The sequence below is a fragment of the Pseudopodoces humilis genome, chromosome 9 (genome assembly GCF_049639895.1).
Source record: "Pseudopodoces humilis isolate 2021_Gansu_Grassland_sample_001 chromosome 9, ASM4963989v1, whole genome shotgun sequence".
In the NCBI taxonomy this organism is placed as follows: Eukaryota; Metazoa; Chordata; class Aves; order Passeriformes; family Paridae; genus Pseudopodoces; species Pseudopodoces humilis.
Genome location: NC_142208.1, coordinates 21,438,195 through 21,455,017, shown reverse-complemented (window position 1 = coordinate 21,455,017; position 16,823 = coordinate 21,438,195). Strand labels below are relative to the sequence as shown.

General features: G+C 38.5%; 1 protein-coding gene across 4 annotated transcripts in view; it reads right to left on the bottom strand.

The window, feature by feature from the left end:
- The window catches only part of LOC102109527 (heparan sulfate glucosamine 3-O-sulfotransferase 1-like), a 52,781-nt gene extending 36,335 nt beyond the window's left edge, over positions 1–16,446 (bottom strand). The window contains exons 1-2 of one of the 4 annotated variants that reach the window (XM_088059812.1): positions 16,374–16,446; positions 11,017–11,120 (exon numbers count right to left, since the gene is read on the bottom strand). The gene's annotated coding sequence lies outside the window, so the exon portion shown is untranslated. Of the gene's footprint in view, positions 1–4,511; positions 4,561–8,617; positions 8,748–11,016; positions 11,121–16,310 lie in introns of those variants that run through there. The other 3 variants (XM_088059813.1, XM_005520644.2, XM_088059815.1) reach the window with 3 other exon arrangements.
- Between the last annotated feature and the right edge of the window lie 377 nt (positions 16,447–16,823).

The following is a 16,823-nucleotide window of genomic DNA, read 5'->3' as shown; positions in this document are numbered from 1 at the left end:
CCACACAAGGATTCAAAAGAAGAATGATACAGTGTTCTTTTCAGAATAGCAGATGATTTAACTTTGAGTAATGACTATTTAGTGAAGATTTATATTATTTCCATTTTCTAAAGCTCTATGCATAATTATCATAACAGTTCTCTTTTCGAGATAAATTTAGTTTTGAAACTTCAGTTTTCCAGCACTGGCAATACTTATACTCTCAGGATACAGGAGATAAAGTGCAAGCATAAAAAGCCAGCCATGAACCATTTAAATAAGTTTAACTATTTAATAAGTTTAATGTCTTAAACTTCCATAATTTTGCAGAGGGGGGATTAAGAACAAAGTGAAGGCAACACAAGTGTTCAGCTTTCTGACTTTCTAAAGGGTCCTAAGCTCTCAGGAGTGTTTGCAGTGTATAGCCATGAATCTTAGTTTAGGATCCAGAAATTTGGAGCTAAGATAAGAATGCAGCAGAGTATGAAAATAACAAGCCTTTTGTTCTTCATTCTCCAGTGCACATATCAGATTTTGAATTTAGAAAACACTAAAAGCACAAAAGAGTCTATGCATAGTAAGGATATTTCATTACTCTACTATAGGGCAGGAGGGAAAATACCATAGCCAGGAAATCAGTGATACAAAGGTTGCCAAAACTACAGGAAGACATCACAGAATATAGTACAGAATAAAATCAAAGCCATAAAATGAAATTCTGTAAATTAATTAGATTTAAAAAGCCCAACAAAACATCATCTAAGTAAACTGAACTATTTATTTACAAAATAAACAAAAGGTAGCATGTGGTGCAAAGGAAGCAGAGTCCTAATTTGTGAGACTGAAATAGCCTAATGTTTGGGGATTAGGTCTAAAAGATTTCTGACCGTGGCAATCTAGAAAAAGAAACCCCTTAAATGTTTATTTTCATATTACATCTCAAGAATCTAGCACTAGAAAGTGTCAAAGCTGACAATTCAAATTATTTTACATCTTAAGTTTGATAGTATTTACCTTTATAAATGGTACAATGGAAAACATGGTGCTGTGAGAATTAATGTGAGCCAAGTCTGGGAGTTACTCAAGAATCTGGATTTTATAAAACACAAACTTCTTTCATCCTGAGAATTACCTATATGTCCTTCATATATGACAAGGTCACAAAATGAAATATTTCACTATATATCTGTGAAAGGCTTATTTTAAAGAGCTAGAATATCTAGAAAATATAAATAACAAATTCTGAAGTTCCAGTAAAAATTACATTTTTTAAAATTTTGTGTTACACACTATCGTTTTCAAGGCTCGATGGCCTTTATTTAATAAGGTCTGCTTCCTGTATAAAATGCAGTGAACAGCTTAGCTGAGTAATATGGCATTTTTGTGGCTATGATTTTAACTAGTTAAGCCATGGAAATAGATGACAGCTACTTTATTTTTAATCTTACTGTTGGAGAAAAGCTGTAAACTTTTTCCTTCCAGAAATAATCCACAAACTGATTGCTGTCAACTGCTTGCTGGAGGGAAAGCCTGTCAACCAAGGAGGGTGGAGACAGGAGAGACAAACTCCCTCTTTCCATGTGTAAATACCTTTTTCACAAAAAAATGAAGCTAAATTTTATAGAATATTCGTAAATTAAAGATATATTCTATGTGAACCTTTAAAAAACATTCTTCACAGTATCCAACACTTTTTTTCAGGAAAAACTGTCTGACTAGACTTTGTTATCAAAGAGACCTGATGTTATTCAAGTGTTCTGAATGAAACCCTGTATCTTTGTTCCTTAAAAATGAAAGCATATCTTGTAAGAGCTGGTTCTGGATTCTGAGGGATACAGTCTGCCCTTTACAAACTTCAAACACATTTATACCAAAATTCAAACTCTTAGCAGACTTATAGGTCTAAAAATATTGGTCCTATACCGTTAATTTGCAGAACACCTACCTGCCTTCAGAGGGTATAATGAAGATCATTAGTATCTATAAGGTTTTTTACCTTGTAAACACTACATAAATGCTAAATTATGACAAGGATAGAAGTAGCCTAGTTTATCTCCATCCAAAAGTTAAAATGTTATGCTTGTATTTGAATGACCTTATTAATTAATGTCTAAAACCCAGTATCTCTGCAGCTGATACTTTGCCATTTATCAAAATTATCTGTATCCCTAATATCTCACTTTTTTTTAAAATAGCCATTAAGATCCCATTGTAAATAAATACAATAATCTCAGAACACATTTTTGTATTGTCAATTTCTAGAAAAAAAAGTCTGTTGTTTGCAGTTTACAAAAAGTTAAATTCAACATTTTTTTACCTCTCTGAAACTTAAATGGTTGGTTAGCAATCTGGAGAATTGTAGTAGAAAAATAATATTAAATAATTTTCTCCATTGTTCTGCAGGTAATGTGTAACATTTTACTTAATAACTACTTAATAACACCTTTTATAACCTCGGTTGAAAAGGATTTGCTCTGACTTTCCAAGTTAAACAGATGTACAGTGTTAACAGGAAATTTTAGACAACAATAAAAAGAAGAAAAAACAAGAGCAATTATTTTTCTGAAATTCAGATGATGAGCATATGTGCATTTATATTGATTTTGGAAATAAAAGTAAAGCTAGAGCTGCATATTTGCGCTGGTGCCCATTCACAATTTTTCAATTCCCACCTGTTCACGGCAGCTTAGATGCCAAGAGTAATTTCTCTCCAAATTCTGGAGGCATCCTGAGAGGCCTTAGCATCACATAGAGAAGCAAAATTCTCCCTTTTTCTGTTGGAGTTACTACAGAACGTGAATTCACCCACATACAGATTGTGAATTCATACACATACAGAACGTGAATTCATACACATACAGAACATGAATTCACCCACATACAGATTGTGAATTCATCCACATACAGAACATGAATTCACCCACATACAGAATGTGAATTCATACACATACAGAACGTGAATTCATACACATACAGAATGTGAATTCATACACATACAGAACGTGAATTCATCCACATACAGAACATGAATTCACCCACATACAGATTGTGAATTCATACACATACAGAATGTGAATTCATACACATACAGAACGTGAATTCATACACATACAGAATGTGAATTCATACACATACAGAATGTGAATTCATACACATACAGAATGTGAATTCATACACATACAGAATGTGAATTCATACACATACAGAATGTGAATTCAGAATCAAACTGCAAAGACTAGATTGCTTCTCAAAATCATTGTCAAGGTATTAGGTTGAATGTACAATTAGCTCATCACTGTCCTTAGGACACTATATCCTCATTTCAAGGTAGAGAAAAAAGAGAATCATCATTATCAGTATTTTAAGTGCTATCTTTGCAGTATTCTGTAAATGGAAAGCAACTTGATTAAAAAGTTCCTTTTCATCACTCTTCTCTGTACACACACACAAACAAAACACATCTTTTTTTAGATAAAAGCAAAAGTATCAGTCACTTGCTAAAGAAACAGAAAACTCCTTCTCTTCAAGCAATATTTAATAAATTTTCCTGCAGCTAAACGGCTTGATCTTAGACCAAACTTAAATAATTTGAGCTTATACACAGCTTATTGAGTCTCACCCTAGAAATCTTAAGCACTGCTTGCAATGAGGGTAGTTCAGTATCTTTTCTCACTGCTGCTGGCAAAGCAGGTGAGTGTGACTAGCAAGAGAAAATATGGAATACAGAAGCAATTTTTCTCAAAAATTTTTTTTGCTATTTGAAGGAAGCAGAAAAGAAGCCCTTGCATTTTTCAACACAAGGTACACAATTGCTTCATGTGAATGAAAGGCCATTTGGCTTCAAAAACTTCATCTACAGAGCAATTAATTCACCTGTATTTTGCAATCTATTTCAAGATTACATATTTCAGATTCCCCATAACTATAACAAGCCCAGAGGTTCATTTGCCCTGCAAAAATGAGGCAGAGCAATAAATTTAATGCAAAAAAAAAAAAAAAATGCAGTGCCTGTACGACATGTAGAAGAGTATCTTCCGTGCATCAAACATACGGCATGAGTAATTCACAGTCACACACTCAAACACAAAAAGGCAACTGTCAGTTGGTGCATGTGTGTACACACACGTGCCAGGGCTGTAAAACCAGAGCAAGGAAAGATGGTGAAGACATATTTTTACCTGTTAATTTTTCTGGTCACACAGCAGTAGTAAAATTGTTACTGATGTTACTGTTATTACTAACAATTACAATATTATTAATGAAGCATGAAAGTGAGGCGAAATGGAAAGTAGTGGAATTGCTGGGCTCGGAGGATTGTGATCAGTGCCACAAAATTCAGCTGGGAATGTTACTAATTGTGCACCCCTGTTGATATTGGGGCCATTTTCCTTAAAGAACAGAATAACAGGACTGAGGGCACTCTCAGTGAGTTGGCAGAGCATATGAAATAAGGAGCAGAGTTGCTCCCATTAAGTGGGTCCTCAACAGGCTGGAGAAATAGAGTTCAGCAAAAGGAAATACACGTTCTTCACCTGGGGAGAAATAACTCTGTGCACTGGTAAAAGTCTTGGGACCAACCACAGGGGAAGAACCAGGCATTAAAGGATGGGGAAGGTCCTGGTGGGCAAGAAGATGAACATGAGTCAGCGAAGTGCCCATGCAGCAATGAAAATCAACACTTTCTGTGCTAGGAAAAACAGTGCCAGCAGGCTGAGAGAGATGGTCCTTCCCCTCAGCACCAGTGAGGTCACATCTGGAATATTGCCTCCTGTTCTGGGCTCCCCAGTACAGAAGGGACAGGGACATACTGGAGTACATCCACTATGTACATCCAGGACACAGAGAAGATGTGGGTCTTGGAGCACCTGTCATATGAAGAAAGGCAGGAAGAGCTGAATTACTTTACCTTGGAGAAGGCTCAGGAGGGATCTTAATCAGTATTTATAAATGCTTGGTGGGAGAGAGAAGCCAATCCTTTTAAAAGAAAATATTATGGGAAAGGAAATTCAGAATCCACTCTCTCCAGATTTAAGTAAAGAATTTGATATGGTATCACCCAGCAATTATTTACTGACTAGGAAATAAAAGCATAACACAAAAACAAAATTACTACAAAGGTGACTAGTGGTAACATATTGAATGGACTTCTTTAAAATCATTCTTCCACTCATCTTATTACATGTCTGTAAATGTGGTGAAAAGCAGAGGTTTTTTGATAAAAAGTGATTATAGGAAGCCCTCTTGATATAGGGGAGGTTCTTGCTAACTTACAGAAGAAATTGGAGCATTTTCACAGGCATATTAGAAATGGCAAAACCTTTAGCAATTCTTCAAAGCCACGTGATTATGAATATCAGAATCTCTGTGATTATTTCTGTGATGGGCTCTTATCATTTGAGAGCAACACAAAAAGATAAATCACACACCCATGTTTACTATTAACAGATTAAAACAATCTGGCTTATCTGTAAAACAAACTTGATACTCACCACTGTCTGACAAAGTGTTTTCAAAAGGCTGGGTGGAGTATCAGTACTCTTATTCAAGACTTTGAGCAAACACTTCAGGTACAAGGTTCAGAATTCAGGAGAATCAAGTTACTTTTCTCTGTATCTTTCTATTTATTCTGTTTTGCCAGACAGACTAAAAGGTGCTTGCTCTGCTTGTTTGATCCTAGCACATAAAAGCTAAGGAAGACACATGATCGATGTTTATAATTTATTGAGGGCTACACACTGAGGAAGGAATTGGTTTTAAATAACAATATTGAGAGATTAAAAATTAAAAATTAGGAATCAAAGAATATATTTAGGCTGAAAGTTCAAAGAAAGCTCTGAGCATTAGGAGAAAGGTTTTGAAACATCTTTGCACAAAGAGCAACAGGGCAATGTACTTAGACTGTGATGAGTTTATGACTGAAATTAGATAAGATTGTTATCTAACTCAGAAAGATCTTTTCTTCAGCCCTGAATTACTACAGTGATCAATTACTCCCTGTTCTGCTCCCCTTCTTCCCAGACTTCTTGCTCACACTCTTCCCACTAAAGTTCAACAAGGGCTATGAGAGGACTTCACACAATTTTTTGTCCAAAAGAGAAAACAATCTTAAGACTTCAACTCCTACCTCTCTAGTTTTAATGGTTTTATAGAATATTGCATCAAAGCAGATGACTAGAAGATCTTGAAATCAGCAGATTTAATCAGCAGCTAAACAGAGCAGTGCACTACAAACATACAGAAATTATATTGCCTCTTTGGGTCTTCATTAAATATTTGTCCTCCTTGGCAGTTTAATGGATTCCTGCTTACTATATAAACAGTCAAGAGGGAATTTGATTGCACTCAAAGCGAGGACACCTCAAACACTGTCGCTGTTCAGAATCATGTAATTTAACCTGTCTGTTAACACACACAAATATCCTCCACCCTTCATAACCCAGTACTTCTGTGTTAATCATTGAACAACCCATTCAGAAGTTTTCCATGGCAGTGGGTAAAGCAAAAACAGCTACAGAAAATAGAGAGGGCATATTCACATGACTACAGCTACTGGCCAGTTGTCACATAGTTATTTGTATAGCAGTAAGTGAACATTGAGCAACATTGCAGACAACAGCTCTTCTTCATTCAGCTCCTTTCAAAGCTGTGTCCATCAATAAACAAGCAACTCTGTGGTTTCTTGACCCAAAAACCATGTTCAGCTTGCTGCAAATGTGGAAAAGGTAGGCAGGTCTGTCATTCACCGACCCCACAATCCCTTGTATCAAACACTATGGTGGCCGCTATTGTGAGGCCAATAAAGTCTGGTGAGTGTGAACACATTTCCCCACCTCCCTCTGGCTGACAAATGACTTTTTTCATTTTGTTTCAGAAAAGAAGTATATGTTTTTCCAATATAAGTCAATCCAACACTTGACAGCGAAACAAAAATGTACTCTAGACTGAAATTTACACAGTGACTTACATTGTTCAAACCCCAAATCAGAACTCCCATATTTCATTTATGACTTACAAGGCCAAAGCACTGGCCAGAAGAATGCCAGTTACACAGAAAAAAAAAAGTATTTCTATTGTAATGGTATCTCAGAACAATAAATGTTCATTAATTAATAAATTTTGGTCACTTTGTAGACTGGTGTCCATGACAGAGTTTCCAGTTAGAGACAGAAGATTTGGAAAAGAACACAAATTATTCTCCTGTTCCAAGTTCAAAGATGAACTCCACTTTTATTGACTATCATTTGACCTCTACCATCTGGTGTCAAACAAAATTTCTAACAACTGAACCTCTTTTAATTGGTTGGTTATAGTCTAGACCAAGGCTTCCACCTTAAATGCCGTAAAAATGCTGTATATGTGACTTTGATTTCGTTTTGCAATGACCTGCAGTCTTGGATTTGACAGAAAGACTTGATTTCCAAATGTTTTTCCCCACCTGACTAGTCTCATTTTAAGTTTTTGTCTTTTTATTTCTGGCTCGTGCTTATTTTTGTCTCCCTTATTTTGTTGCTATAGAACAGTGATATGAAAACTACTGCATCCAGGCTTGCTTTCAAAGTAAGCATATTGAGTGGTTAGCCTGGCTCATATGTTCTTGCTTACCTCACAGATTTCTGTGTTATTATTAGTTTCTTGTACTAGCATAGCAGTCTTTTGCCACACACATACACACACTTTTAAAATAAGCTCACAACTTAGGAAACTTGCAAATCACACGTGCTATCAAAGCACACAAACTCCTTAATTCCCTCATTCTGATGCAATGTACAGGATCCATCTATAAAACATAACATCTTTTTTAATCAAAAAGCAATATTTTTACATAAGTGGAACAAAGGAATAATATTTGTCATTTACAGTTGTGTCAAAAATACGCTAGGCTGCCAAAGCAATTAACCTTAATCAAAATTAGTTCCATTTGAAATTACAAAACCTCAGTCTACTTTTATCAGCAACAAACCTAGTGAAATACATGAAAATTCACAAAACTGAAGTATGAATAATGTCTACAATATGAAGCCATTATCTCATCAGACAAAAGCTGTCATTTTGTATTTTATGGTGAAATACCTGGCACACAAATAACACAAACATCTTACTGAACTGTAGGTCTCTCCAGTTCAGTTCATTTAGCAGGCAAGTGTCAAGAACTATTACAATATTACCTTAGAGGAAATAAGTAAGTGAAATTCTTGGAAGTAGCTTATGATATTTTTTAAAGCTTTTTTTTCAAAGGTTGGAAATAATCAAAGCAGACATCACACGGATTTTAGTTGCTGCAGTTGAGAAAGTCAACATTTTCAATGGAAGTTATGCTATCCCTGGTCCAAGTCTTCCCCATCCTGTATCACAGAAAATACGAGTTTGTACACACTAAAAACAGAAGGTAAAACAGCCTGGTTATTCTCAGCCTTTCATGTGTGACAAAAATAAGAGGACATATACGATTATAAAGCACTGTCCTTGCACTCCACCACCTCCAACTCTGCAAGAGATTTCAGGCTGTAATGTGTAAATCATTACTACATGCTCTAACAGTACTTTCTATTTAATCAGGAGAGAAGAAAAATCCCCTCTAGAACAACAACAAATAACTACAGTTTTTGTTTTAAATTAAATGATGTAGTTTATATCTGACCTGAGTTTCAGTCTTTTCCTAGTGGGAAATATAAATTCAGCATTTGGATACATAATCCTAACAGCTCTCAGAAGAAGCCGACTCCACCGCGAACACTTTACATGATTTATAGCTCTCCTCCAGATTCAGATGACAAGTCTCGGCGGAGCAGGTGCAACGGGGTATATTTTCCTTCCTTCAGACATCATTCCCTCGTATGTAAATTAATTAGCAAGTCTTCCTCACTTTGGCGTAAGCGGGGAAGATGAAGCTAATGGAACATCAGCGTTTGGTTTCTCACGAGGAGCGGGCGACCCGGCGGAGGGAGGGAAGGAGGAGGGAGGCAGGGAGGGGGCTCGCTGTTGTTACTGCTGGAGCCACAGCGATTTTGACAGCGTCAGCGGCGATAAAGTGAGCTGGCTCCCGCGCACTTATGCCAAGAGAGCGATTTTTAAACCGCTGGCAGGATTCGGGGGAACCACGGGGACGCGGAGCGAACACATCCCGCGCACCTCCCGCGGCAAGCCGAGCCTTCCCGTCCCCCCTGCCGGCAAGTTGGAGCTGCCCTGTCAGCGCCTCCTCCGCGCCCCGCCTGCCCTGCCCCTTCCCTGGCTGCCGGGGGAACGGGGAGCGCGTCCCGACTCCCATTACCTCCTCCGGAGCCATGGAGAGCGCCGCGGCCGCGGCTCGCCCGGCGCCCAGCGGAGCGGAGCGGAGCGGAGCGGAGGGGCCGGCGCTCCCCGCGCTCCCTCACCCGCCGCGCCGCCAGCCACTGGCACAGCCCGCTCCACATAAATGCATTAACAGCAGCCACATCATGATTAATTCATCAGTCCCAGTGACCAGGGGAGGAGGCAGGAGCGGGGGCTGCGGAGAGGCAGGGCGCACGGGACGGTCCCTTCTCCCGGAGTTCGCCTCCGGCACAGGGCTCCGCCAGCGCGGAGGGAGGGATGCAGGGAGGGAGGGACGGAGGGAGGGAGGGGTGGATGCCGCGGCAGCTCTCGGCTTCCCGCGGGTGCCCGTGCGCTGCCCGGTGTGAGGGAGGGCGGCGTCTCCCTGGACAGGTCCCGGCCGGCGGGAGAGCGCTGGGAGCCGGCCGGGGAAGAGCGAGGTAACCGAGCGAAGTTGGGAAGGCTCCGCGTCACGAAGCGGGCAGCAGGCACCGCTCAGCTGGACGCTGGAGCATCCTCGGCTCCACGGGAAACGGGCTGCGGGCGGCAGCTGCAGCCCCGCCGTGTCTCCTGGCTGCCAGCGGCCCGGAGCCCCGAGCTGCCGGCACGGAAGAGCCAGCCGGGCAGTACAGGCATCCCGGGCATCCGTGGGGTCGTGATCGCGGTTAGCAGGACTAAGCTCACTTGCACAAATGTGTCCAAAACCCCTCCTCAGCCTCGGTGAAAACGCCTGCTCGGCCGCTCGCCAGTTGCTGGAGCCAGGTTTTTCCATGGAACACATCATTGGTGTCCATGGGAGCTTGCCTTGGTCCGCTGAGACAGCGACACCGGCTCCTTCCCCAGCCCTCCTGCACAGAGCTTTGCTGTACTCTCTTCTGAGGGCAGCGCTGATTTCTTCAAATACCATTTTTTAAGCTAGTGGTACGCTGGACTTTGAGTTTCTTCACAGAAGGGGCAAAAGACTTTAAGTGTTTCAGAACAGCTGTTAAGTGCAGGAAACCCTTTCCATTTCTCTGCCATTTTCCACTCCAAATATAGGCAGAAGTCCTCTGAGTTCACCATCCCCCTCCAATATTTAATACAAGGTGTACTTTACAACACTGAGCAAGACACCACCTTACCTTCTTAGGTAAGAGGACTCATCATCCCCAGCTGGGCGATAAAATTTGTGTAGAACAAACGATTTACCACCTACTTATTCATCTATAAAACCAGGTTTGCCTACCTATTGTCATACTCTGAGGGAATGTATTTGAATAGGATATTATTGTGGTATTCCTTATGGATCATGTTCCAGGAGCAAAAAATCACCTCTTGTAGATTTTAGATTACCAAAGAATCTTCAAGCTGACACAGCTATATATAGAGATTTCCAAGTACCAGACTGAGTTCATAAGCTTTACATAGAGAGATCCCCATATTGTCACAAGCCCTAAGACAGGTGATCACAGACAAAGGGGTTTAAAGCTGTGTAAGGACAAAGAAGAAAATAAATTAAAAAAGTAGAGCAGTTTTGCCCGAAAAATTAATTCACATGACACATTAACTTTCCTTTTGTGATATGCTGTAGATTTGTGTTACTCATACACAAGAGTAATTCACTCCACAGTTAAGGCTGTGTTGTGGTTTGCACTTATAGAGGGACTAAAAATGTCTAGGTTCAAATACTTGAATGGTGCATTTAGACTACACAGCACAATAGCACATAAGAATTGCAGCTGAATTTTCTTTCAAAAAATACTTACTTACCTTCTTTCCTGTAGAGAAAAATCTTAATTGTCCTCTTTTTCCAGATTTTCCCATTTTCATATGTGAATTCAGAAGGTTTCTGTGTATATTAGAAGCCATTCTTACTGTAGGAAAAGAACACAAATAAAGCTGGTTTTGAATATTTAAAATTAAGCAGAAATAGGGAACACAGACTGTATTCACCATATTACTTCATTGCACTTGGGACTGGTGTTCCAAGATAATTACAGAACAGTAGATTGAATTGTTCTACCTATTTTTTTTTTTAATGTATTTTATCAGAATCAAACGTTTCCTGCAAAACCTGATGTAGGCATCTGAAAAAGTAAAAAACTGGAACTTTATTAAAACCTCTGAATCACCAATCCAAAACTCTGCTTTTTAGTCGACATTACCTAACATCTTCTGTAATCCAGTGCTTCATTTTAAAGTCAGTTCATTTCACTCTTCCTAGTGAAGGCAGTGCCTGAACATGCACTGGCTCCTCTGATTAGAAATTGTCCCATTTGTTTCTCTCCCCAGAATCCTAAGTATGATTCTCTTCTGTTCACCTAGTGATATATTTATGTACAACACTCACATTTCCTTCAACTGAAACAGATCCTCTTTCAACCTCTTTCCATAAATCAAGTTCTGGACTTCCCTGATGATGTCTATGACCTATCACAGTTTGAACTATCAGTTTTTAAACTGGCAGATGGACAAAGTTTTATACATGGCATTCCAGTAAACTCTTACAAGTAATGCCCACAATGGTCTCTTCACACCCATTTAGACACTGATAAATGTGGACTTTGCCTCACTTTCTTTTTTGACTTTCCTATATAGATAGGTTTCAGTTTTTCTTGTGCTCAATACCAACAAAGCCTTCTCATGCCATACAACTTTTGACTCACAAATTACTGGATTATACCAAAAGTTTTTATCAGGCCCTGGTGCATAATCTTGAATGTTGTTATCCTATAATACAGTGCCGTTTCTTGGCTCCAGTGTTCTGTGTGTTATTATTATTGACAAGCTGCAAGTCAAAAGCAAATTACTAATTTTCTTTTTTCTAAGATTATTAATGACTTTATTAATGGATACAGAAATAAGAACTGAGTCTTAACAAACCCAGCAGATTCCATTTATTGGTCTCTTTTCAGCATAAACTCTCTTCCTTTGCAGGTCCTTCACAATTTTTATACAGGTTTTCTTGTCTTCCATTTCAGCAGTTGTCCACACACAGATGATTGCTTCCAGGTTACTAACATTAAACTCTGAAGGAAGCAAAGGTGTTAATGAGATGGTGTATGAGGTGTCTGCTGTTACAGAGTTTGGGAAAAAGATGTAGTATAATTAAAAATGAAGGAGAAAAACAGTCATGAGTAGCCTGGTAAAAGTCCAGTCTATCTGCTATGCTACATTTCCAAGTTAAAAATGGCCAGCTACTACAATCCAAAGAAAAATCACCATGGCTAGAGAGGGAGAGAGTGGACCTATTTTCTGTGCTTTTCACTCATTTCTTCTATTTTTGGAAATTCTCCAGGTTCCTTATTACAGAACTCTATTGCCTGGGCAATTTTATTCATGTATTTTCTCAACAAGAGTGGTAGAACTACATAACTATCAAAGTATGCAAAACTTCAAAGCCTGGTTTTCTTATTGTTATTTATTGAAGTACAACTTTATGTTTCTACAAAATGGTTAATATCTTTGCTGATACCTTATTGGTATGAAAAGATGGATGCATAGTTCCACTACTGCAACATCTGAAATTATATGGACACAGATTCATTAAAAATATTTCAAGTAATTTTTTTTTTTTTTTTTTTTTATTGTGAATCAAGTTTCAGTGCTGCCACATCTACATGTTTGGTCTTGGTGTATCTCTGCCTAAGACTTGAGATGAAATCTCAATCACACAAAAATCAAAGAAATTCTGCTAGTTAATTCATCAGAGCTAGGATTGTGTTCACTGACTTTTCTCTGAGGCTTCACTTGACATGAAATCTCGAATTACAGTAGTTTATATTAAATATAAACATATATGTGTCTAGGTTTATTTCTAGAAAATAAATTATACTGAAGGAAGAATACTGCATGATAGAATCAATCCTGGTTTAGTAAAACTAAAAGCAAATGATAATAGTACATCTATATGAAATATCCCTGGCTTGAAGGCCATATGACATTTTCTTGATTCAAGGCTTAATATTCAAAGCTTGGTCACAGTTATTCATCGGTTAAGGTTCATGAAGCTGGTCTGATTTATGACTAATTCTGGCTACTACATGGAAACTGTGGTTTCAGATTAATTATGATTATTTTTTTTCAGTCTGAGGCACAGACTTAAACTCAAGGCATAAAGAGTGTCTTTTGCCTCGATTTTTAACTAATTTTCAGTGAATTAGATATCTGACAAGTAAGGGGGCAAGTCTGCCTCTTGGTACTCAAAGCATTAGTGTTAATTAAGAGTGAGTTTGACTCAACTTTCCGCATTCTCCAAAGAACTTTTCTTCTCAGCTTTATAAAAGTCAGATTATCTAGACAAATGTCTATGGGAACTGTATCATATAAAATCTCAGGGCTTGACATGGACAGCTTCCATTATTCAGTACAGTAACAACCTCTGAAATATTCCAAAGTGCATCTTCTCTCATGTTTATCTGGTCATTGGGCATTGTAATTTCTGTAATTTTCATGAAATTACTTTTTCTTACCAAAGCCAGAAACCCTTATTAACAGTAAAGCAATAGAAACAAATTACTCATAGGACATCAATGATGTTGAAAGATGATAGACTTATTTTCTGAAAGGGGGGAAATTCTGTCATTCCTGAAGGGTTACTGAGCCTTTCCAAACAAGTGTAGATAATTCTTGAAACTGAAACGCTTCGCTATATACATTATTTCTGATTTTTAAAATTGCCCTCAGTTTTAAATACCTTCACTCACAAGTCAATTGTGTTACCTTAAATTGTGTCACCAGAGGCAGAGAACTGAGGAAAGAGAGAAAATAGGAAGGGTGACTGAAAAATCACAGCAAGAAATAAGATGATCCAAAAAAACCATATTACTCCAAATTGCTAGTCCAGCTGAGTTGTACCTTCTGCAGACTCAGAGCAGACTGTAACTAAAGTGCAATTGCTTTTGTAGTTCTCTCACCCTGAAAACAGTCCAAAATGATCTATACAAAGCTAGGGCCAGTTGCAGACAAGGCTGGTGCATCTGGAATCTCTGAGCATCCTCCTGAAGCTGTGCAATTTGCTAAAGAGTAAAGCACATTGCAGGCTTGCCCTTCAGAACCTCAATGCATTTCCTGCTTCTGGAGAAACAGACATATGAGATCACTGGAAGAAAATCTCACTACACCACAATACTGAACAAAGACCATTATTGTTTTGCTAGCCCTGATGTTTCAGCTGACATGTGGTTTATAATGCTGTAAAATTATGGGTCAGGTAAACCTCATTGCAGCTCTTGGGTATAGCTGTCCCTCTTCATTTAAGATAGATGTAAGAAGTCATTATGCTCCTTTGCTGAAACAAGTAACTGAAATGACTTTAGTCTCTAAACCCCAAACACAATTACACATCTCTGTGCAAAACAAAAGCTTGAAAAAGCCAGGTCAGAATGTGAATGAAGTGGGTGGATGGTTTTGCTGTTTTTTTAAGAAGGATACAAATAAAAGTGACACAATGTATGTAGGTTATGCATAAATAAGGAGAAATAGGAAATATGTAGAACCTCATGTCAAATTAATGCCAAAGAACAGGTACCAAGGAATAAACCTAGACAGATTTTGGGCTGCTGGCACAAACTGACATGGGCTGAATCTCTGAAAAATAAAAAGCTTTTTCAATATGTATAATTTCTGCTCTTTCTGTATAATTTTATGCTCAAAGAAAGAAGATTTTTAATGTTGCTTCTTAGAAATAGGAATGCACTGAGAAAAGATCAATCTCTATTAACAGCTCCCCCATCTACGGGAATAATCAACAAACCTCCACATTTTGAGCAGCCGTTGGGCACAGTAACAAAGCTGTGCGACAGAGGGATAGACCTCAGATGTAAATATACATGTTATTATTAAAGATATAAACATCAGCTAGAAATATACTTATCATTATTAATTGATTTACAGAATTCCCACCCCATATTTTCAGAGGTGTTCCTTCCCTCAGATTCCGTAAGAATCATTTTTGCTTTGGGACCTTGAACTGCTGTATCTAGCTACCTTTCAAATTCCCCAAGGACCTGCTAAATCAGAAAGACATTCCTATACAGGAGAAAAATATTTTAATTCTCAACTTTTATATAAAGATTTAGATGTCTGTAACCTCCCAATACATCTGCATCCCCTCTCCAGCAAGTCCAGGAAAAAAATAAAGAGAATGTAGGCGTGTATCTTTTGACTGCCCCCAGGTGCCTTGAAAGAAGCTTATTAAAGGAGAGAGTCTTTTGGGGTAGTGGGCTGAAAGTGGCTTGGAGCAAGGAGTGAAGAAATACTCCAGTGCCTTGTTCAAGGAAATAGGATTTTGTAGTTTCTTGTAAACAAACGGAAGCATCTCAAAGAAACAGCCATACATGAGGACTGAGCTTTACAAAAGCCATCAAGCTTTAACCTACTGTTAAACTCATCAAAGTATAAGTACATTCCTGACTTATACAGACCAGGAAACAGTTATCTCAAATTATCTTTCCCAAAGGAAATTCTGAGAGTAATCCAGATAGTGCAAGCGATTGATTCATTTTCTCTGTGCACACATAACTGCTGACTTCATTATTAAACAGTGGCTTTTTTCCATACCTGTAGAACTTATGTGGAAGATGCAACACACGCACGAATGAAGCAAAAATATTTAAAATGTCTACCTCTGAGCTTTCTAAATCTCACAGTATTAGTCAGGACTCACAAAATCCTTAAGGTTAACATCCAAGAATGGAAGGCAATTTTTTCACTTTGCTAAATAAATGCACAGCATGGTGTAAAATGGTCACATAAGGACAGTTTAAAATAAACACACTCTGCATATCATATGCAAAAGCAAAACGAGACATCTTGCAGAAGACAACAGTGATTGCTCAAGTGCTCAATACACAAAAATTGAATATTTCACATGCTGGAACTGATCAAAGGTCCAGTACTCTGTCTCTGGTGTACAGTTCATCTACTTTCCTGTCCTTGGCCAGATGGTTAAAGGCTGTAAATGAATGTGTGGACAAAGTGGTCCTTTCAGAACATCCTGCTACCTTCTGGCAGCATTAAAGTATTAAAAGTATTATTTTCTGAAACAGATTTTCTGCACAGACCTGTCATGTTTCATAGCCACTCATGGATTCAATGAAGGAAAAACAACACAAGCGATGATTTACCCTTTCTGAAGGGGAACCGTCACAGCTCCTGCATCTTCTGTGCACCACGTACAGCACCCTGGGCTTTCCTGAGAGGTCTCCTATCTAATTACCCACCGAGTTCAACCTGCTTAGCTCATGAGATCTCACAAAGTCACAGCCTGATGTGGAGCAGCTGGGATTTAACTTTCATTTATAAAATTTAATTGGGAGATTTTTTTCTTTCCATTTTTTCCACTTCTTCACCTTAAAATCACATAACATCCACATATGTACATACAAACACACAAAACAAAGAGTCAAAGCAAACCACAACAGTCAGTGAAGTTACTTACTATAGAAATAGCAGTGCTGGTATTAGCACTTCAAAGGGAAAAGCTATTTTAAAATTTAACTGCCTGGCAGATGCAGCAGATATAGGACAGGGACCAAAGAGAGGTAAGGAGGAAGGGAGGGTAGGAAGAGTAGAAA